The sequence below is a fragment of the Hetaerina americana genome, unplaced genomic scaffold (genome assembly GCF_022747635.1).
Source record: "Hetaerina americana unplaced genomic scaffold, ioHetAmer1.1.p SCAF_7, whole genome shotgun sequence".
Taxonomy (NCBI): domain Eukaryota; kingdom Metazoa; phylum Arthropoda; class Insecta; order Odonata; family Calopterygidae; genus Hetaerina; species Hetaerina americana.
Window position 1 is genome coordinate 52,467,944 of NW_027287316.1, and position 22,688 is coordinate 52,490,631.

A 22,688-nucleotide genomic window follows, 5' to 3' on the forward strand; every position below is an offset into this window, starting at 1 on the left:
TCAACATTAAAGGAAAGAGTAATACACGAATACAAGAGATGAAAAAACACTCCTTTTTTCCATCCTTCGGGTAATTAACTACGGTTGACTATCATGCTTCATCAGAGAAAGACAATTAATACAAGGAGTGGCAACTTCATCCAAGAATACTGGTGAAATAGCATCATGATATTTACCCGGAAGTAATAAACAGCAATTTTCCTAAGCATTTATAACTGACATTGCAATACCGTGCATCTTTCTTTCTCGTGGAACTTATGCCTTGTGATTTTTCAATGACCTTTTGATAAAGACGCTGCCACCCTTGATTAAAATAAATAATTCCCAGTTATGCTATTTATGAAAATATGAATGCTCAAGTATATCTCGTTATCGGCCCCCAAACTTCGATTAAACTTCTTCCTTATCCTTACTTGTTGATTGCTCATTGTCAGAGAATGATACTTTTTTTATTTTTTTATTATTTTACGCGGAAGATATTTTTCTTCCTCGTCTCTGCCATTACACGCCCCATTTTCTCTTCCTACTACAAGATACAATATGCCCGTCTTTCTATTTGCCCTGCCCATATTTTTTTCAATATTTAACACGTTTTAACGCCTAACAGCACATTACATTCCCAATTCTAAGGCATCCCCTACGTAAGTGTTCATGCTTAAGAAATACCGCAATAAAAACATTCAACAATATAACAGAATACAATTGTTCTTAAAGTTAATGCCTACATTTCACAAAGAAATAATTTAATTCGCTAACGATTACTTACAACTTGGGCTTTTGACAGAGGGAAAGTAAGTTGTGCTTACTCAAAAGTTTATCAAACAAGAAATAAAGGCCTGTTTTGACTGGATTTCCCAATATTCCAAAATAATAGCCTTGGGGGAACCATGAAGGGGTCCAGTAACACTTATCTTACATTTTTAGGGTCTTAGTTGAATTTCAGCGAGAATCAATTCTTCCGAAAGTTTCAGTCGTACAATCCTCACCATATGTAATAAACACAAGATTTTCTTCAGTGAAAATATTAACAGTCATAATAAGAAAGATAGTCAAGGAAGTTTTTCGTTACAAAATGTTTTCGAGTATGCCGATATATAACGGTCATACTAACTTTTCAATGTGCAACGAAAGAGAGCATGATAGGGTCTGCGGCCGGAATCTATAGCAAGAAATGTGGAAGTCTTTCCCCCTTTATCCATGTGAAAGTTTCATAATACATAGTATTACGCAGCATGTACAGAATGGGGGAAAAAATAATTGCCTCTTAAATACCAAATGAAAAAATTTCACATATACGTATGTACCTACTCCTTAGATATTATGGCACCTAGATATAACTATGGCGTGAAATTTCTTCACACATAGAATTCAACCGCAGTAAATCTTGAAACTTTGCAGTTAGCGCTTTGTATTTCTGAATTCTTATTATCCATAGATTTCAGGCTTCGCTTATCCTTAACGCTATGATTGACTGGATGAATTCTGATTCGAAAGAATTTTTTTACTTATTTCAACCACGATAACTCAAGAACAGCACGAGGATTTCCCTGGTGCATTCCAAAAACTTGAGCGGGGAATAAATACAATGGTTAAGTGATGAAATAATTGGTTTTCCAACAACCTGCGAACTTGTATCTAACGTACACAATCTACCTTCCCCACGGAGCATTTGGGGCATTGAACAATTAATTACCCGTCCGACCCTTAAGGGGGCAATACCGTGCAAGCTAACTGACCAGTGCCCTCTTGATCAGCGCTCGCGTAGACGTGATGGGGTGTCGCTTTTTGACGTTGGCCGCCAGACGAGAGTACCACGCGGCCACGATGCCCCCGGTCGTCGAGGGGACGTGGTGGTGCGCGGGCGACCCGCTGCCCTCTTCGCCGCGAGCCCCGACGGCGGGCCGCCCGCCCCCGGGGTGATAGTGGTGGGGCCGGAGTTGGGCTCCGGTGGTCGGACCGGCTGGCAGCGGCGACCGATTGGGAGAGTTGGACGGCGAGGGCGAGTCCCCGGTGCCTGAAGACAGCCCTCCAACGCGTATCTTCCCGAAGAGCATGACGGATCCACTTGGACGACGCCTCGCACAAGAGATAGCGACACCGCGAGGGGGCGCACCACCTGCTCTTCTCGAGTCTTCTCCCACTTTCAACGAAGGAGGGAAACACTCGTAAGGGGGTTCGGCGAATCAACCGCCAACGCCACCGCCGGGGACAGCGAATTCATCCGGAACGCCTCCGAGGGTGGAGCTGGCAACCTGCTCCCGCATGGTTTTGCGGTGGCGAATTCGGAACGCGGGATGAGGCTCGCACTGACTCTTGGGCCTTCGGCCCCCTCCCTAAGAGGTGCTCTATGGTTGGGGTGACACTGGATCCCCCGAGAGCTACTCACTCATCACAGGAGCAAAGCGGCCCACGATCGAGCCGGTTAGATTTCGACGAGACAAGGTGGAGAAACAAGAGGGATATATACAATGGCGTCCGTGATGTCACGTATCACTTCAGACAATTGCGGCCCGCGGGTCACGGCGAGATATTTTTCTTACGGTCGCACTTAAAAAAAGGCCTGGCATGCAATGAAAGCACTTGGCAGGATGGAAAATGACGCAATTAACTTCCTTTTTTACTCAACCTGACTTCGATCACGTAATCAGCTCCTTTTCCCGTTCACTGATGTAATGGAGGAAAAAGGAACAAGGGACTAAGTAGAAAAGAGGGTTGACTAACAATGGAATGATTTGCGAAGGCTATGTAAAACACACTTGGCCAAAGACACCGTTAACACCTCTCTCACGACTTCGCGAGAGGAAGTTCTCGTCTTCGAGGAAGCAGCAGCTCACCACTAAATAAGCGCTATCAAGGGGAAGCCAATGGTAAAACTGGCGGAGCGCGCACCGTCCAAAGCTTGGACGGTAAGGGAACCTGGTCAAATCCGCTGTCTATGGACTAGACGGGACGAGATTGGAGAGCGCGCGCGGCTACTGGCGCGGGCGTCACGCGTGCACGCGAAGGTCGGGAAGAGATGCGGCCGCGACCGGGAGTATCAGAGCGTCGGACTCCCGGGGAAATATCGACATTTCCCCCGCGCACGGCGGCAAATTACTCGTTCGGCAGATGGGAGGCGCGGGCGTCCACGCGATCGCACAATCAACCCTCGAGGACGAAGGCTCGTCAAACTCAATTTCCCACTTAGGCTACCAGACACTGTTTTCCCCGCGAATTGGGACCGAAATAACTTTCGGAGTGCAATTATGGGAGGCAATTAGGGATCGAGTCCCTCAAACAAAATGATTCAGGCAGACGACGATGAAAGATGGCTCAAGCTAATGATGCCACCGAGAAATTTCCAGTGCAGACGAGGAGACATGGATCGAGGGAAAGGGAGGGGGATGGGCGGACAAATAAAAACGTATATTGATTATGGAGAATCGGATTCAATTATAAACGGGGAACAAGATGATAAGAGACTGAAAGGACTTCAACAAATGACAACCCACTTTTCTGCAGAAAAACTTCTTATTTCCCAAAAAACTAATGACATAAATTTGGGTGCCAATTCAATTATGGCTATGTTTTTTATCACAGAGAAGCATACTTGATACTCTTCTAAAATACAAGCATCAAATTTATATAGATGTGCTCTCCAGTTTCACCGAGTTAAAATTATTCAAAAGGTGTTCGAGATAAAGTTTGATCGATAATTTCTGCAACATCTCCTTCGCAAAACAAATTTTTTGACGAAAATGACAGAATCGACAATTCAAAACTATTTTCTGTTTTTTAGGCGCCTCTCAATACGTCCGGAATCAAAAATATTTGTCCCTGAAACTACAATCTTCTCATGAGCGAAACGCGGGAAGAGTAGTCGAAATCTAATTAGGTGATGTATTGAACCATTCTAAAGCAATCGTTCTCCACCACCACTTTCACTTATCCTCAGAGTGAATCAAACATCCCCTTGAAAGCAGTCAACAAGTCCTAAGCGCACACCTCCGACCGGTAAAAACAAACCCACTTTAAGGTCCCTCGATCTATCATCACTGAAAGGGTTGAAGGTTAACGGCACGCGCAAAAGAGATCACGTCGCACCATAATTAAGGCGGTCCAAGACGTGGCCAAAAGAAAACGTTTCACAATTGCAAAAAAACTTGAGATCTGGACCGCAGAACCGAAAACTCGAGATGAATTCCAAGAATAGATAGAAAGGAATTCACACGGATTCTCCGGAGTAACTGAGAGCAAGAGGTGTGGAGTGGTTATGGTCTAGGGGGAGGAGTTCACGAGAGTGGGGTAGGTAAGGTGAATGAGGTGAAGAGAGAGCGACGAGGGCCCGAGAGGGGGTGGAGGAGTGGGGACGAGGAGGCACGGGGGCGGGAACGTGAGCGTGGGCACTCGATTCAAGGGCGAACGGAAGCACACGAGCCGCAGGACGCGACGTAGGACCACCCGAGGATGGAATTCACATCGGATGGGACCAACAAAACACCATCGCACGGCGCACACGCCAGGCGGGGAAGAGAGCGTCAGCCAAGGCAAAGGTATGAAACCATATTTTGCGAGGGGTGGACGCAAAGAATGGGATGGGTGAAAGGCAGAGCAGGCAAAGAGGGGGAGGCACTTGCAAAATAATAATAACAATAATAAACGCGAATGAGGAAAACAAAGAAACGTGAGCGCACGCTGAGGAAGCTGTGAAAGATACTACACCCCGCCTCTTTCTCTCTTCCCCGTGTTCCTCTCTCGCTCACCCCTTTCCCCTCTTCCCACTTTATCGTTCCCTCCCCTCCTTCCTCCCACTCCCTCGGAGATCGATCAACCCTTGGCTGGACCTCCGCGAGCAACAAGCCCTTCCCTCCTCCGAGCCATAATCCGCCCTACCTCCCCGCTAGCCATTCACGCTCTCTTCGCGTCCCTCGCCCAGTCAAAACCGCACCCCCTCCTCCCCTTGGGTTTCCTTAAATCCCTTTCACGCGCGCGCCCCGCTGCCATCCTCCGCAGCAAAAACACGCAGGTTCCGCCTGGGAACCCTCTTCCGCTCCGCCCACCAGCTAGCCCTATCTCCCCCCCCTCCCGAAACCTTCCTCAATATCTCCCACACCACCCACGCAGGGCACCTCTCTCCTATCCCCGCTTATCCAGCTGCCTGAAATATTATAACCACCCGTCCCTCTCCTCCCTCATAACCCCCGCCCAACTCATGATCCTCGCTCCTCCCTCCGCTTTCCTTCATATCATTGAAGATTTCACACCCCGTCCGCCATCTTACGGCGAAACTCCTAACCATTTACGACAACGGCGAAGGGTGATAAGAGGGGGTTGGGCGGGGGTAGTTGAGGAGGGGGAGGGGAGGTAGGACCAGGATGAAAAATATACGGAGTGGGGAGGAAAGGAGAAGTTATACGACTGGCAGGGCGGTATGGTGAAAGGATGGGAAATTTCGCGTGTTTTTGCAGGCGTGTCGCTAGGTCCCACCCACACCCCAGAGTCATTCGGTTCCTTTCCCCTTCCCCTAGCCGAAAACGCCAGCGGAAATTACAGGAGGGACCGCACGTGTGTATGTAACTATTCACATATCGGGGCAGGGGGGGCGTATCTGCCCCTGTGCCGCCTGTAGTTCTGAAAGGTTCTGGTACCCGAAAAATCACACAGCTTGCGTGAAGCTGCGGGTGCCTATCCAACCCCGGCCCTCCAGTCAGTAAGTATCCCAGCATTTTACCCACTACAACGTATTCACAAAAATATATATATATATATATATATATATATATATATATATATATATATATATATATATATATATATATATGTAAATATAAACCGAAAAAATATCCAAAACTCGGCGGAGCGATACGTTCTGGGTCGAGAAAGCGATGAGGCAATACGCATTGCTCCGCTTGGCCAAAAACGGGCATGCGCCATTAATGAATTTAATTTATGCACCGGTGCGTACAGCGGTGCTCCAGTGCCAAGTTTAAAAAAATACGGGGGTTAAAGGGAAGGGTCCAATTTTACTATCGTACCAGCATTTTTTCAGCCCACGCTCTCTCTCATGAAGCTTGCAAATCGGAATGCACGAGCTAATTCTTCGTGATTCATGTGACACGTATTTTATTTAGCAATTTCAATTTAAATTATAAAAATAAACTGCTGGGAATTAGAGTGCGTTCACTCAATCATTCCTATGGTAGACATTAATATTAACACATAATCGGACGAGGATTAAAACGAAATACACTTAATCTACTTCAAACACCAAACCTCCCTCTGATTCAAATAATTACGTGAGCCGTCCATAAACCATTTCCTATCAAACATGTTCATGCATAGGGACTATTGTTTAAAGAAAAATTTAAATAAATGAAAGAATAACTTTCTCCGGAAATGAATGAAAAACGAAGTGAACACTTGCATGACGTTATCAATTCACCTTTCTTTCGGCTTGTTTTTGCGAAACCTTAGCAACACAGGGAAAGTGAGGGAAGTATTTATGACACTGTTCATGCCACTCAGCATATTTTTTGGGGTTTAACTCTTGAACCTGCTTTTGACATTGGATTTAGCCTCTACGATATTGCAAATTTTTTTATCAGCGGCTCGAAGTATTGTAACCCACTGTTGACTATAACTGTCAGTATTGTAGCCCTGCACTGGTGGTAGCGTTCAAGATTATCAACTCTCCTTCAAATGCTCGTCGCATACAGACAGGATCCCTTGGAACTCATCCTGACCGGTAATGGAAATCAGAACGAGAGGGGTAGTGCTTACTGGCATGATACAGTAGGGTTACGCCGTATCAAGGAGAAAAGAAACTTTATAGGAATACTTTAAGCGAATGAGTTCAATGGATCGATAAAAGTTAATTAAACAAAAATGCAATCATTAAAACGGCTGACTTGGTACTGCAGTAGTTGTAATTCGAGTGATGCAACACCTCGGGAATAATAGAGCCGTTTAGAGAGCATGGGTTGGACCACTAGTTGCTCACGAGTCTTGGGTCACACTTCTCGAGAACGAATTCACGCGAGCAATATCGAGTAATGTTTCCTTTCGTCCCGATTCCGGATTCCCCCGCAACAACAACCTTGTCAGGTGTTCACATATTGCTAAAAAACGATACTACTAGAGGCACTTTTGGCATGTAATATTTACACGAAAGTTGATTTACTTTCCATATAAATCTCCATCCCGTTTTGCAAAGGATTCTCCTTTCATTCGTGTTCCCGGCTACTTTCCATCGACGGCAATGGAAAAATACACTTTCCGGGAAAGATCACCAAATATCTTCGATGGATTTCATCACCGCAGATGACTTACGGCACTTGCGCGACGAGGAGAGAGAAAAACATTCTTCCAGTAACACACCATAAATTAATTGCGACGCAATCTTCATCCATGGCGTATGGATGGCTTCTTTTTAACTTGCACAACACGGCAAATCAAACTTTTTTACGAAATCATGGTCGGTCGATTAATTATTATCATAATGTTAATAATTACGAAAGGGCTCTCGTTTCTACCGAAATTCCTTTTAACTAGATATTAAGCAGACAATGCATTTCTCTAAAATTGTCCGTTTCATCGAGTCGAATTGTCGTATTTCTCTATTACTTTTGTAAGATATATAGTATACAAGGTGTGATCAAAAAAAGACCGGACTGATTTTATTCTGCGCAAAGCGTTCAACGGATCGAAACGAGACAGTGCGCCATCTAGCGACACATCTAATGACTAAAGCGAGATGTGTTCCGTTTGTTTACGTCGAGTCGTTACGCAGCAACAGCGGTACGTGTCTTAACCTGTTCGTCGCTACGTGCAACGGCAGAAATGAAGGAGCTAGAGGAACAGCGTGTGTGCGTGAAATTTTGTTTCAAACTTGGCAGAAGTGGTACGGAGACATTTGGAATGATTCAGCGAGCCTTTGTTAATGAAGCTATGAGTCGAAACCAGAGCTTTGAGTGGTACAGCCATTTTAAATTGGGCAGAACCTCGACAGATGAAGATTCGCGAACTTCCACCGGTCTTCCACTTTGACGGACCCCAACCAAGTCAAATTGGTGAACGATTTGGTGCGGGCAAATCGCACTGTTATGCTAACTGTTATGGAGATAGCCGAGGAAGTGAACGTTAGTTTTGGATCCTGTCAGAAACTTTTGACAGACATTTTGGGCATGACGTGCGTCGCATCAAAATTCGTCCACCACGATTACGCGCCGGCTCTCACGGCGCTGATCGTGACAGAGTTTTTCGCCAGAACCGGAACTTCCGGGATCCCGCAGCCACTACTCTCCAGACGTGGCTCCATCACACTTTTTTGTTTTCAAAGTTAAAGTCAACCTTGAAAGGGCGCCGATTCGACTCTATTGCGGAAATTAAAACTAATTGTACGGCGGACCTGAAGAGGATCCCTAAGGCGGCTTACCAGGCAGAGTTCGAGAGCTGGAAGTTACGTTGACAAAGGTGTGTCGTCAGCCAAGGCATGTACTTGAGGGCGACAAGTTCGATTAAGCTGTATCCGTCGAAAGAAACAAGTTATAAAATCAGTCCTGTCTTTTTTTGATCACACCTTGTATTTCTATTGCTTTATCACCTCCATACATTCAGGAACCTCACAGATTTGAAGTATATTGAAGGTTACCTCCTCCCTAACTAGAGAAAGAGCATCAAGAGTCCCTTTTAAGATGCGATGGACAATTTAATTAGTAGTTGGTTACTGTCGATCTACAATGAACACATGAATATACTATTGGTTTGAAGACACCAAAAAGGAAAATCACGAGAGTATTTAAATGGAGTTTTAGGTCAATGAGGAAAATAGATTTTAAAATGTGAAATGCAGCAGGAAAGCTTTATTGCATGCATTGATTTGATTAAAACACGTAGAAGTCGCTCATAGAATAAAGTAGTTATCTTCGAAAAACAAAAAAACATGGGATTACAGGTTAATATTGCAGAGAACCTAGAAAATCCAAAAAGAATTCAAAAGCAATAAATAATGTGCACAACAAATGTCTCTTTTTCACCAGGTGATCACATCATCTGAAGAATTGACAAAACAATTTTACAAACAGTTTTGAAAACGTCTACTGAAAACAACATTTGTTGTCCTTCATGATTGTAAGCATTAATTATGATCATTACTATTTTTACAAAATTTACACAAGTTCAGCTTTGAAAAATACACCTTTTATAGCAGCTTTCTTTTGACGACTAAGTAAGGCATATGCAAGGATTTCAGATAAATATGCAAGTTATTTAATGTTTGTGTCTATACATAGCATTAAATTTTTCTATTTTAAAAGAAGGGGCACATGCTTGGTAAAATTTCAATGGGGACCATTCCGACGGCAATGTTGAACTGGGGTAGAGAGACTGACATCATAAGAAATGAAATGGTATGCCACGATATCAGTGGTTAAAAAAATAAGTTTTTTGTGTTCCGTAATTTTAAACAATTTATTTAAACTATATGAAGGAAATATCATACCATGGAAGGTATTTCAGGTGGCAATGGCCCCATTCCTCCCGCCATCCTTCCCCCACCACCACTAATTGACAGTCCAACTGCATAACTAATTAGGGATGCCATCAATAGTTTTAAATCGATGGAATATATAAATCATCAATGGATGGTGCAACTGAAATGTTTTGTTCAAAGCCTGGGAATGGCAGATAATGACCATATCATTTGTTCTCATTACTAAACATTGGTCATAAGCAGTTACCTATCAATCAAGGACTGGCGAGTTGAAGCTCTCCCAGCATCTCTCTTCTTTGAGAGACCTCAATTCATCAAAATTCTTTTACCTGCCTGATACATTCCCTTCATGACCTTACTCTGTAATTCTTCCCAATCTCTTTTCCTTCAATTAATGTCTCCAAGTCTCCTAACCATGTCCAACAAGTGGTTTCTACTTATTTACAAAAATTTTAACTAAATGCTTTCTTCCCCATCTTCATACAACTTTCTCCTAGGTGTCCCGAAGCACAATTAATATTCATCATTCTTCTTCCAAAACATCACATTTCCTTCAATATCAATCTTCTCTTCATGATGCTGTTACAGTTTATGCCAAACTACTGTGGAATATACATATTTTAATGAAGTGTTTCCTCACTCACAAGCATGTCACTACTTTTCTTATGGCAGAATGCCTTCCATGGTGGGATTATTCTGTTTAGTTTAGCTACCAATAAAATAGTGAACCAAATTTATTGCCACATTATCACCAAGAAATATGGCTTAGTATCTTGTGTGAGTGGGCCGCGGTAGTCCAGTGGGTAGAGCGTTGGACTGCTGACCAGAGGATCTCGGGTTCGATTCCTGGGCAAGGCACTCTGGGCACCTGCAGCTCCACCCAAGCTATCTGACTTTTTGGGTACCAGATCATTCTGGTACCATAACCATAACCGGCACAGGGAAAGAAACTGGCCCCCCTACCCCGATGTGTGAATTTCACGCGCCGTTGGGCTTAACACTGGTTGAACTCTACCATCACCTACCAAACTGACCTTCGGGTTGATTACTGTGTTTATGGTTATTTTATCTTATGTTAAAAAAATTTCTTAGGGAGAAACATAAATTACTTGGATTACACCAAGTTGTCTCATTTAAGAACACCAATCACATCAACCCTACTCTCCATGCTAACAATAAGAAAAAATGGAGACTGCTACTTTCCAAGGAGCTAATTTTCCGTAAAATTTTCATTCAAAGTTCGATATTTTTCTTATGGGTGAGGGAAATTCATTGCCGATACCAATGATGTTCTAAATTACAAACAAATCAGTACTTTAACAAAATATTAATAAGGGTATTAACTAAGCCACACTTTAATAAAAATGATGCCTGTATAAATTAGTCTGGTAGGTAATGTATAACGAAATTATGTTTTTTATAATTATGTTTATAATTTAATCAAGAAATGAATTACTTTTGCTTACAGATTTGAAGTAAGTACCAAACAATATTATTAATGTAGGCGTAGTTAAACGTATGCTATGAAAAAAACTGTCTCAGCCAAAAATGAAAGTGATGAATTCAAATTGTCATAAATATCAATTACAACTCTTCCATAAATGTACACATAAATGAAGCTAATACCTAGGATTAATTAGACATGAAATTGAAAATTAAATTTCTATCTCAATAACCCACGCCACTACCTAAGGAACAATGATAGGAAAAATTTAGAAAATGAATATTTCTCTTGTAGCAAAGTGGTTCTGAAATGTGATTTTTATGCAAAATTAGAGCAGAAAATTTGACCTGAAGTAGTTTTGGGACGCAGCAGTGTTTGTCAATTATTGCCACAAGGCTTTATCACTACAAGCTGGATGATTTCCTATAGGCTAGAAAAATCCATTAAAAGCACCAAATATTTCCAAAATTGCAAACAAACAACTACTGGCAAGTATTTTAAGATAAAAATATGTATGGATCTGATAAAATCTAGAAGGTAAAGTTTAATATTTTTCTCCTCTCACACACCAAATAAAACTAATTTCTCCAAATAGTTACGGTCTCCAATATTATCATCCACATAATATTTATGTATTTCATAGTAATTCATTCATGCACCCTCCAAAATACTACCAATATATATCTTTCCAATGAAGTAAGATTTGACAAGTGCTCAAAAGGGCTTCATATGTAAACTGGAGGCATGAAGAGGTTAATCATCTCCCCTAATCACGTTGCTTGTCATGATATTCCTTAGCATTTTCATACATACATGGCAAAGAATGTTGTCCAAAAATCAATGAAGAATTCAGAATAAGTTAATTTGGAAGATATGTAATATCAACAAAAATATGACACTTAAATACATGAAAGAACACATGCAAAGGTAATCCAACAGAGAGAGGAAGAAAGAGAAAATGCACAGTAAGTTTCATCAAAGAACCTATTTCATGGTGAGAACAATAATGTACTCAATTGTGGTCCTCTAAAAGATACCAATGGTATTTCATTGATATGTTAGCTATTAATGAAACTAAAATCAAAACTGTTATTTGCAACACAATGATGTATGAATGAGATTGTTTAATGTTTCAAAGAAATGAATCCATTATTGAAATACCATATGAATATACTATATATATATATGAGCACATTTGTTAAATATTTGTGATTATATTCTATGCCAAAAGTATGTCTACCCCAAGCACAGAAATAGGAAAAACACTGTGTTAAATGGGAAGGATGTGACTCTGGCCATAAAAACAATGTGGGCAAAGTAACAAGTAAAGACACTCAGAAAATCCACTGAATTCATACTTACATCTATATCTACATACTACCTTGCAAGCTGCCACAGGGGCTTGTGGCAGTGGGTGTTAGGACACTAGATATGAAAAGAGGGAGAGAGAAAATAAGCTGTAGAGGGAAAATAGATGTTAATAAAATATTTATTGCTATTATGTAATTATCCTTTCTCTTTTGTTGAGTCCATGAATTGCAGATGATGGACCTGATTTAATCTATCAACTTATCTATATGTTATCACTTATTTGGCCAAAACAGTCCAGCCTACTGTATAATTGTGTTTTGGAACAATGCATTTCCTCCCGTTCAAAGTGAAACTGATTATGAACATTTTTATCTCTCGCAGAGGTTCATTAACAAATAATAAAATAAATTTTTGGTTTTAGCATTTATTTGAATATTGAGCTACGTTGAAATTCACAGCAAATGATGCTATTTGTAGTTTTTATAATGTCATATAAAAAGAGTTAAAAGATGAATCAATACTTTTCAAATTCAGAAATTCAGGGGTCTTTAACTTCTGCATTGACCGTATCAGAGAGAGATGTAGATTGTCAGCAGTGCCCAAAAGGCTACAGCAGAGAAAGTTAAGGGGCAGATGGAAGGGGGTTCATAGAAAAGGGGATAGAGAGATAACTTTGTGGATATGCACATTAGGATGCCGTAATTTTGGCAAAAAAATTTAGTGTACTTTTTTTCACTTAACTTTTAAGTTCCTTTAATACTTTCAGAAATACTCTAATAAGAAAGCTAATCAGTTAAATGATTCTAATGAACCTGTATTGAATCAAATATCGAATTGGATATTAGGTTTATCTACGCAGATTACTCATTAAGCAAACTTGAACCCAAAAAATGATCAATAAATAGGACTAATAATGTTACATTAAAATCTGTGATACATTTCTAGAATGGTTTAATACATTTGGCTTTGATCAATTTCTCTTTTGGGTAAATATATCTTAAAGTTTCCTAATCATCATTGACTAATGTAAGTTTAGGCCTTATGTTCTTCACCACAAGGATGGATTTTACCTTTTCAGCCCTTCCAGAAAAGATTGAAGGCAGCTCTCAGCTCATAGTAATCAATTCTCACAACAAACTTTAATAATTCAGTTTTCTAAAATCCCAACATTTCTTTAGTTTGAAACTAACTGGAAAACTACTCCATTAAACTTTGACCATTTTAATATGATTATCTGTAATATTTTTTCCATCTTATTTTAGATCGTTAAAATGGAGCATTAACAGACAAAAACAAAAATAAGCGACCAGTTTTGTCAAATAGTTGACATCTTCAGGTTAAGCCTTCAGTTTTCCACCTGAACATGTCAAATTTTGAACAAAATGAGTCGTTTGAATAAAGTATGGTGGCAATTAAAAAGTTTTGTTTTGTCTCTGTTCATCATGAAGTTCCATTAAGTCGAGCCTAATACCATTGAATTCAAAAAGAAGAATGTTGAGAAACCTTGCTAGCTTAGGTAGCCTTGATTCATATTAAAGACGGGTAATTTGATCCAATTCTCTTTGAGAATGATAATTTCCAAATAATATTTAACCAATTTGAATCAATATCCATGCATGCATATAATGTTGTTAAATTTAGATTTATAGAATCCCCTCTATCTAATTCAGTAGCAAATTCAAATCACTTGATTGACACGATCAAAGCACCATCTTAATCAGTCTCCTAAATTATTTTTTTTTAGGGGAATCACCATTAAAGTAGTATTAATGGAGACAGTTTTCTTCCAGCATAAATGTGTTGTGCTACAATCACCTTTGACCTTGAACTGCATTAGTATCGGTCTTTGGTTAGCTTATGCATGAGGGTTGTCCCTAAAGTTGTTTCCATTTTGTGCAATATGGAGCACTTGCGACATGAGTAGCCACTACTCAATATCAAACGCCTTCAGTTGTTTGTATGCTCAGTGTGTTTGATTTTTCATAAAACTCATTGTTTTTGTTGTTCCTGTGAGAGTATATCAATGTTTAAGAAAATTTAAAACACTACCACTTGTGAAGTTAGGGCTGTCATAAGATTTCTCAACGCAAGAAATGTGCGACTATGTGATATTCACCATCGATTCAAGGAGTTTTATGAAGACAATGCTATTGATGAGTCGTCTGTTCACTGCTGGTGTTGAAACTTCAACTAAGGGAGGGAGATTATCCTAATGATGAGCGTTCGGGGTGCCTGTTCTCCTCCACAACAATGCCATGCCTCTTGCAACTGAGTAAACACAATAACTTATCCAAAAGTTCAAATGGGCCATTTTCAACCATCCACCCAACAGCCTTGGCTACTTCAGATTTTCATATCTTTAAAAAACTAAAAGACTCAACGGCAAGAACAAAATTTCAAATAGCTGAAGGAATGAAAGAAGGGCTGACCACTTCCTGCAATGAATTGGTGAGGAATACAAAGCTAGAATGCAAAAACTTTTCACACATTATGACAAATGAATAAATTTGCATGTTGACTATTTAGAGAAGTAGTTCAGGGATTTTAGTTAACATAAAAGACATTTTTTCAAGGAAATATGCATTAGCTTTTTTTAATTCTAAAATGGGAACTACTTTACGGTGGAACTTTGTATATACACAAAAACAGGGATGAATTAAAAGGTGGGACTGGAAAAAAAGGATGATATTTATTTTTTAAGTAGAAAAAACTTGATTCATGAAACAATAGCAAAGATACGCAGTGACATTTTCCATACAAAATTAGAATCTCCAAGGTCACTGTGTTTTTATTTCATTTCCATTTTTTACTTGTCATTCTACAATGGAAACCATTGGTAACATTTAATATCATGGCATTTAGTAGGACATGAAATATACTTAATATGAGAATTGGTTGAGGAGAAACAGCATTTAAGGGTGTGGGTGAGAAATATTTTACAGGCCTACAACCCTTCTCATTTAAGTTGAAATGATCTAGAATTAAATGTTACTCACAAGTACCTAAGTAATACCATCATAAGACTCACAAATCTCAAGAATCAACCAAGCAGACTGATGCAGGGCAGATGAAAGTTTGGAACTACCAAGTAGTAAAGTGTTAATTTTATAAATGATGTCTACAAAAATTGCTAACTATTTTGAGAACCTGCCAATCTACTTGATCAGTGATACAATAATTATTGCTTGGATTTCAGCATCATTTTTGGCAAAGAGATATCTATCAATTTTGTGGTATGAACAAAGGGTAAACCAATTACAGGACAACATCTGTTCAACATAATGTCTCATTTAATCATATCTGATATAAATAAGCTCATTAAATACATAAACTGCAAATGAATGACTTGTGCCATATATATCTCATTATTATGACTTTAAAACCATTTTATTTTTACAACCAATCAAAGGAAAAGTTTCCCATCTAAATTGACCAACCACCTATACAAATATATACCTATGCCAGTAAATTTGTGCTCATACAAACTGAATCATTCCAGCATGAGAGTGAGTTAACTAATTTCAATGGAACTGCATACAGAAATGCAATAAAGTTTGTTGACGCACCTCATCTCAAGGGAATCAAACAAACGTGATCTGATAAAGTTAAATCAGTAAAACCATCTCATTAAATGAAATGAATTCAATGTGAATCAATCTTTAGGGTAAACCAATTTAAACACACAATCTCAACCAATTCAGAGAAATTGATTGATTTTACGCTATATATAATATAATGGTGGGTTGTGGTGGTCCAGTGGGTAGAGCGTTGAACTGCTGACCGGAGGGTCCCAGGTTCGATTCCCGGGCAAGGCACTCTGGGCACCTGCAGCTCCACACAAGCTAAAGTGATTTTTCGGGTACCAGGTCTTCCTGGGAAACAATAACCGGCACAGGGAAAGAAACTGGCCCCCATACCCTGATGTGTGAAATTCACACGCCGTATAGGGCTTAGTATGGGGTGAACTCTATCATCACCTACTAAACCGACCTTCGGGTTGATTACTGTGTTTATGGTTTATAATATAAGGCTATTTTTAGCTATAATTTCCCATCTTTAATTAAACTGTAGATATGATCATGGCAGTTGCAATCTTCCAGAGGAATGTCAAAAAAAATATGAAAAGGTATGGGAGACTTTAGAATGGCATTTACACCCAAAAGAAGCAAGTTAGATAGAAAAGGAGTGATTCTACCTAAAAACACAGGATCCTGAGGAAGATCGAAACCTTTGCGACTGGCTCTGGGTGATTTTCTGACCAATTCTCACCCAATGAGCATACAGGCACCCAGCCAGTGTTTGTATTGGTAGCAAATTTTGCCCTGCTTAAATATTTGATTTGGTGTTTCTACATGAAAACACAACTCATATTTGCATTTCTTTTTAATTACCTCAGTCACTCAACTGGCAATATATGGATTGAATAAATGTTCTTGCATTTTTGTTCAATTTTGTCAAACATGCACCAAGTTCATATCTAACCATCAATATTTCCACAAAAGTTTCAAAAATTTGTTTGGATGGAAATCAAAGTAACACTTCAGCAAAATTTCATCATGAACTCATTCCTAAATAGGTAGAAGATCTCTACTGTTACTTTTTCTCTAAAAGGAAAATTGCTCTAATTGCCATTTAATCCCAATCCTCTGTGCACTGTCCAAGCCTTTGAAGCACTTCATTTTTAACATGACCAAGGACAACCTACTGTGAAACAATATCCTTGGGGAGTTACAATCTAAAATCAAATTACATTCCAAAACTTATACTTTATGGAATACTTAACTCATTAATGGTTATGCTATTTCATCAAGTGAACCCTATAATAAATCTTTCTACATAGCCTCATTCAGGACTTAGAATTCAAATACTTATAAATTGATACATATATGCATCTTGATGTAGTTTACTTATGTAGGGTATTTATTTATCAAATGAACAATGTGCTGGTATATTTACATTTATATTGTGTAACACAACTTTTTAAATTAATATTATACCATACATGGGTTAAACTGACAAATAATCCCAGACTGTTTCATTTTTATCATTGCCTAAAATTCCATTGCCAATCTTTATGTTATCTTTAATGCTTGTTTCCAATTTTCCTGGTTTGAATACCTAACATTTTCTCTTACACCACTTTCTTCTTCAAATAATTACCATTCAATAAATAGCACACCTCTATTGCTTCAGCCCACCAATACTCTCTCATTTTACACCTAAATGATACATGGGATGGCCCAGAAGTACCCGGTCTGACCTAGAGATGACCTGGATGAAACATGGCAGTATTTGTTTGAAAAATATCACTGTATTAGAATGTAGGCAATCTATTAAGCAAATGTTTCCAATTTGAAGACGCTACCTTGTTCAGTATTTGTTTGGCAGCCATCAATAGTGAACATTTTCAGTGAATTTGTGAAAATGGAGAAAATTGGTCATCATTATGGGATACAATACTTTTATTTGAAGGGCCTCAGCCCAACCAATATAAAAGCTGAACGGGATTCTACTCTGGGTGAGTCTGCTCCTTTGTTTAAAACAGTAAAATATTGAGTAGCAGAGTTTAAATGAAGCCCTACAAGCTGTCAAGACAAGCATCGTATTGGTTGAACAACTGAAGTGACAACTCCAGAAATGGTGAAGAAAATTCACAAAGTGATACTGGATAATCGTCGGTTGATAGTGTGCAAGCTAGCAGACCCAGTAGGCATTACAAAAAGTGCGGTACATTGAATATTAACTAAAGATTTGGACATGAGAAAGCTGAGTGCAAGACGGGTGCCACGTTTGCTCACACTCGAGCAAAACCAGTGTCGTGAAGATGTTTCAATTGAGTGTTTAGTAGTTTCACAGCAACAAAGCAGAATTTTTGTGCCATCTCATAACCATGGATGAAACATGGGTCCATTACATCAAAATAATGGATTCAAAAGGGAGAACCGGCTCCAAAGAAGGCGAAGACCATTTTATCTGCTGGCAAGGGCATGGCATCAGTTGTTTGGGATGTGCGAGGGATAATTTTCTTTGACTCTCTTGAAAAAGGAAAAACTATCAATGGCGAGTATTATGCGAACTTATTGCAATGTTTGAGCAAAGAAATCAAGCAAAAGCGGCCGCATTTGGCTAAGAAGAAAGTCTTGTTTCATCAAGCCCATGCACCAACTCACGAATCTGTCACTGTAATGGCCAAAATCATGAATTAAAGTTTGAATTACTACCTCATGCACCCTATTTGCCAGATTTAGCCCCCTCGGATTATTTTCTGTTGGCAAACTTGAAAAAATGGCTCAGTGGTCAAAAATTTTCCAACCGTGAAGAAGCGATGTTGGCAGTTAATGGCTATTTTGAGAAGCAAGACAGTTGTTATTATAAAAAGGGTTTTGAACTTGTTGAACATAGCTGGGAATAGTGTATAGAGCTAAAAGGAGATTATGTTGAAAAATAAATACTTTTTTTCCAAAATTTTTGTGTTTCCTTTGTTGGGCCGGGTACTTTTGGGATTACCCTCGTATTATCCCTTCTATTTCCTTTATTTCTTCATTTCATCCTTAACTGTCTTGCATACTCTCTTCAAATCCTCTCCCTGAAAGCTTCCATCTTTATTACGTCCCCAATCCTAAGCAATTACATGGATACTGTAGGGTAACTGTAGGATACAGCAACATGATATGGAAACTGTATGGGGTGTATGAGCACATGGATGAAAATAAGCCATCAAGCAGGGATGATGTCAGATTAATGGTTGAAAATATAAATGTAGAACTCCCTCTATACACCAGCAATGCAGTGTTCTGGCTGAGATAGCCCACCACACCAACAGGAGGCCGTACAGAGTTCACAAGAAGTAAAAGAGGGAATGAAAGTGAAGGTAAATGTTTCCACAATGAAAATATTTGTCTAATAAAGAGAATTATAAGAATGATCACATAGTGGCCTCTGTGTGATGAAATGATTGAACAAATGAATAATTACACATCCATAAACAGAATGCATTTGAAAGACAGTACAAAAGAGGTTAAAAGATTGGTAGCAATAAGTTTGTCGGTGGTACATTGGGTATGAAAAATATTTTTTGTCAATGGCATCCAAAAATGCCATGCATGAAAGTATACACCTTCTCTTCCTAAAAATGAGGGTGATCTAAGAAGTTCTTGGCCTGATGATGAAAATGGTAATTTGTTTTAAAAAAAGTTTTATTTTTCAACTTGAGCGTCTTTCATAATAATACATTTCATTTAGTGGTGTTCCAGTGTCATTATTCCATCTCTGTAATGTTCTCCCGACAAGGATTCAAAGTACCAGTCAACAACCACATTCGCTTCTTGATTGAACAAAAAACGTTGACCAGTGAGGAAACTTTTCAGTTTCTGAAAGAGCTGGAAGTCAGCGGTAGCCAAATCCAGGGAATACAGAGGATGTTCCAGCACTTCATAGCAAACACAAATCCCTCAATTTTCCCATTGCAAAGACACTTTTGTGGGTAGGTGCATTGTCCTGATGGAAAATGGTTTTTTCCCTTTACAAGGTGGGTCTGCTTTCACAAAATCTTTTGTCCAGTTTTGTTAGAATGTTGCCATAACAGTTAACAGATTTTGAAAATAGAGTGAATTGGGAAAACTAATGAGTATATTGAAGAAAATAGGAATAGATTGGAGGGACAGGAGGCTAATCTGCAACCTGTACATGTCTCAGACTGCTCTGGTGCGAATGGGGAGTCCGGATGGGCAGTGTTAGGAAGAGGTGAAAGGCAGGGTTGCCCATTATCACCGTTGCTGTTCAAAAGTGGGCGGGGAATTCGTAAAACCAGTTAGGTTTGCTGAAGATCAAGCTTAGTTTGTCAGTCAGCCAAGGGGTTGCAAGCATTGCTGAGCGAATTGGAAATTCAGTGTGTCAGGTATGGGATGAGAATCAATATTAATAAAACAAAGGTTATGCGATTTTCTAGAAATTAAAAGGCTAAGCTAAACATTAAAATAGGAGGGCAAAAACTAGAGCAGGTAGAACAGTTTACCTATCTTGGAAGTGTTTTGGACCAACACGGTCATAGCAGTATGGACATAAGGAGAAGAAATGCGCTAGGCAAAGATGCTTTTACAAGGAGGACGGAGTTGAGGTCAGGAATGTTGAGTAAGGATATTAAGAAAAGACTCGTAAAAACTTTGATATGGAGAGTAACTATGTAGGATGCGGAAACGTGGTCATTGAAACAGGAGAATACACATAGATTGGAGGCTTTTGAAACGTGGGTGTGGAAAAGAATGGAGAAGGTGAAATGAACCGTAAACAAATGAGGACGTATGGTGGTCGAGGAGAGGCGTTTGTTGGAGAAATCATTGGGCGGCAGGGAAAATGGATGAAGGGCATATTGGTTGGCAGTGGGATGTTGAAGACTTTAATAGAGGAGAGAATGATAGCCAAACAAGGAACGGGAAGTAACAGGAAAGGGATGTTGGACAGGATGAAGGAAGTACACAGAGATGAAGATGGATTTGATGTAGAGTAGGTTGCTGGATTGTGTTTTGTTAGGAGTCACAAAATATTTATTGGGTAGTTGTGTCCATCCAAAACCTATGTTAACCGGAAGATTCCTTCATAATAATAACAAATGTATCAAAACACAACTAGAATATTTCACAATTTACAACAAAATAAATAAAAATCTAACTGCAATCAGAATCAACTATCTCCATTCAGAATATACAGCCTAGACAATTTTAATGAATACAATTGAAAATTATAATTCATTACTGCACTATCCAGTTCTGAAATGTGTATAATAGGAATCAACCAAACTAAATAGGTTGAGAATGATGGCAAGCTTTTCAAGAGTGGCATTGTTTCATTTCTGGCAGTCAATATCATATGGCATTGAACTTAGCATATACTAATAAGAAGTTTGATTCTATCATTAAAACAATGTCAAAAAGGATGCTATGGTCCCTTTATGATGTGCAAAAGTAACAGATTGATTCAATGAAGAGTGCATTTGATCTACTGGATATTTCAATGTTTTCAATTATTTATTATAAAAGCTATGTTTTTTCAGTTTGGTTTTGCAATATTACATTATGAAGAAAGTATTCCTTTTTTTCTTATTTTATAGGCATCATTTGAAACAGCCGATGGTGTGAAGTACTATTTCAAATTGAATAATTGAAATGGAAAATGAGGGTATAGTTTACAGCATTCATTTTGCACATTAATACCAAAGAAAGAGATTCTAACCAAAAGAGCGACACTTACCTAAAGTTTTTTCACAACAATTGATGGAAACAAAAATCAATGCAATGAACGATTTTAATTATTTTTGTTTGAATTACCTGCTTTATATCCATGCTCATTTCACTCAAAAACATCATTTTTTGGATACCTCATAAGATATTTGGAAATTCTACATATGTGACATCTCGGGTATTCTCGAACAACATCTAGGCACTTCTAGGTGGATATATGTGATTCTTTTAGATGCATATCCCCAAGATATCTCGATAGGCCCCATTGGCAGTGGGGTAAGGTGCTTGCCAACCAATCCAAAGGTCGCAGGTTTGATTCCCACCTAGGTGGATTTTCCTCCATCTAGGGCTTGGCTGTATATAATTGACTTCAATGTAATGTCTCTAATGTAAAGGTTAGGTGGAAGAAGGGACTATAAGTCTCAACCTTGCCCAATTAAGTCGCTAAATAAATAAATAAACCTATATTAAGGCCTGAAATTCTGTTTTCCAAGATATATCTTCTCTTTAGGTTTTTCTAGGATAACCCAGAACTTTCCCTTGGCTCACATTAGCTGGTCTATCCTTTAATTTATACTTGAGTCCAAACAGTTCATTACTTATGGAAATAAGTGAATGGGGATTCAACTCCTAATTCTAAGGGACACAAATCCAAGCACTAAAACAGGAATTAACATAAATTAATGAACATTTTTATGCAAATGATACTCCTTCAGTTTTGACATTGTCAAATTTGGTGAACTTCATATTTTATTTATTGGAAACCTAGGAGTGCTTTCATTAATGTCACTCAATGAACTATGTTCATGAATATTGTTCACATTTTTGGAAACTATTGAATAAAGACCGTTATTTCTTTTTTAACAGATCATGAACTGAACAGAAACCCAAATTTATACTGAACATCATTCAATGCTCTCTTTCAGTGGTTGAAACATTTAGTACATTCAAGGCTATAGTGAATACAAAAACTACTCCCTGATAGTTAGGAATGTAAGCGAAGGTAGAGAGTGAAGAATGTTTTGAAAAACTATTACAATGGGCATATCTGGACCAAATATTTGGTACATGTGATGTCTAGGGAGGGAATACTTCAGGTTAGACTGGAAAACTGGGAAATATTTTAAACAGGATGGTTTAAATATATATTACAAATTTCAGGAAGTTTTCAGGCACCGATGATCACTAAATGTTTTGATGTTCTTAACGAATTTGTCCAGTGTGCAAG

General features: G+C 39.0%; 1 protein-coding gene across 7 annotated transcripts in view; it reads right to left on the reverse strand.

Moving 5' to 3' along the window:
* SNF4Agamma (SNF4/AMP-activated protein kinase gamma subunit) overlaps positions 1-22,688 on the reverse strand; it is a 426,140-nt gene that overhangs the window by 48,461 nt on the left and 354,991 nt on the right. The gene's annotated exons all lie outside the window — the stretch shown is intronic.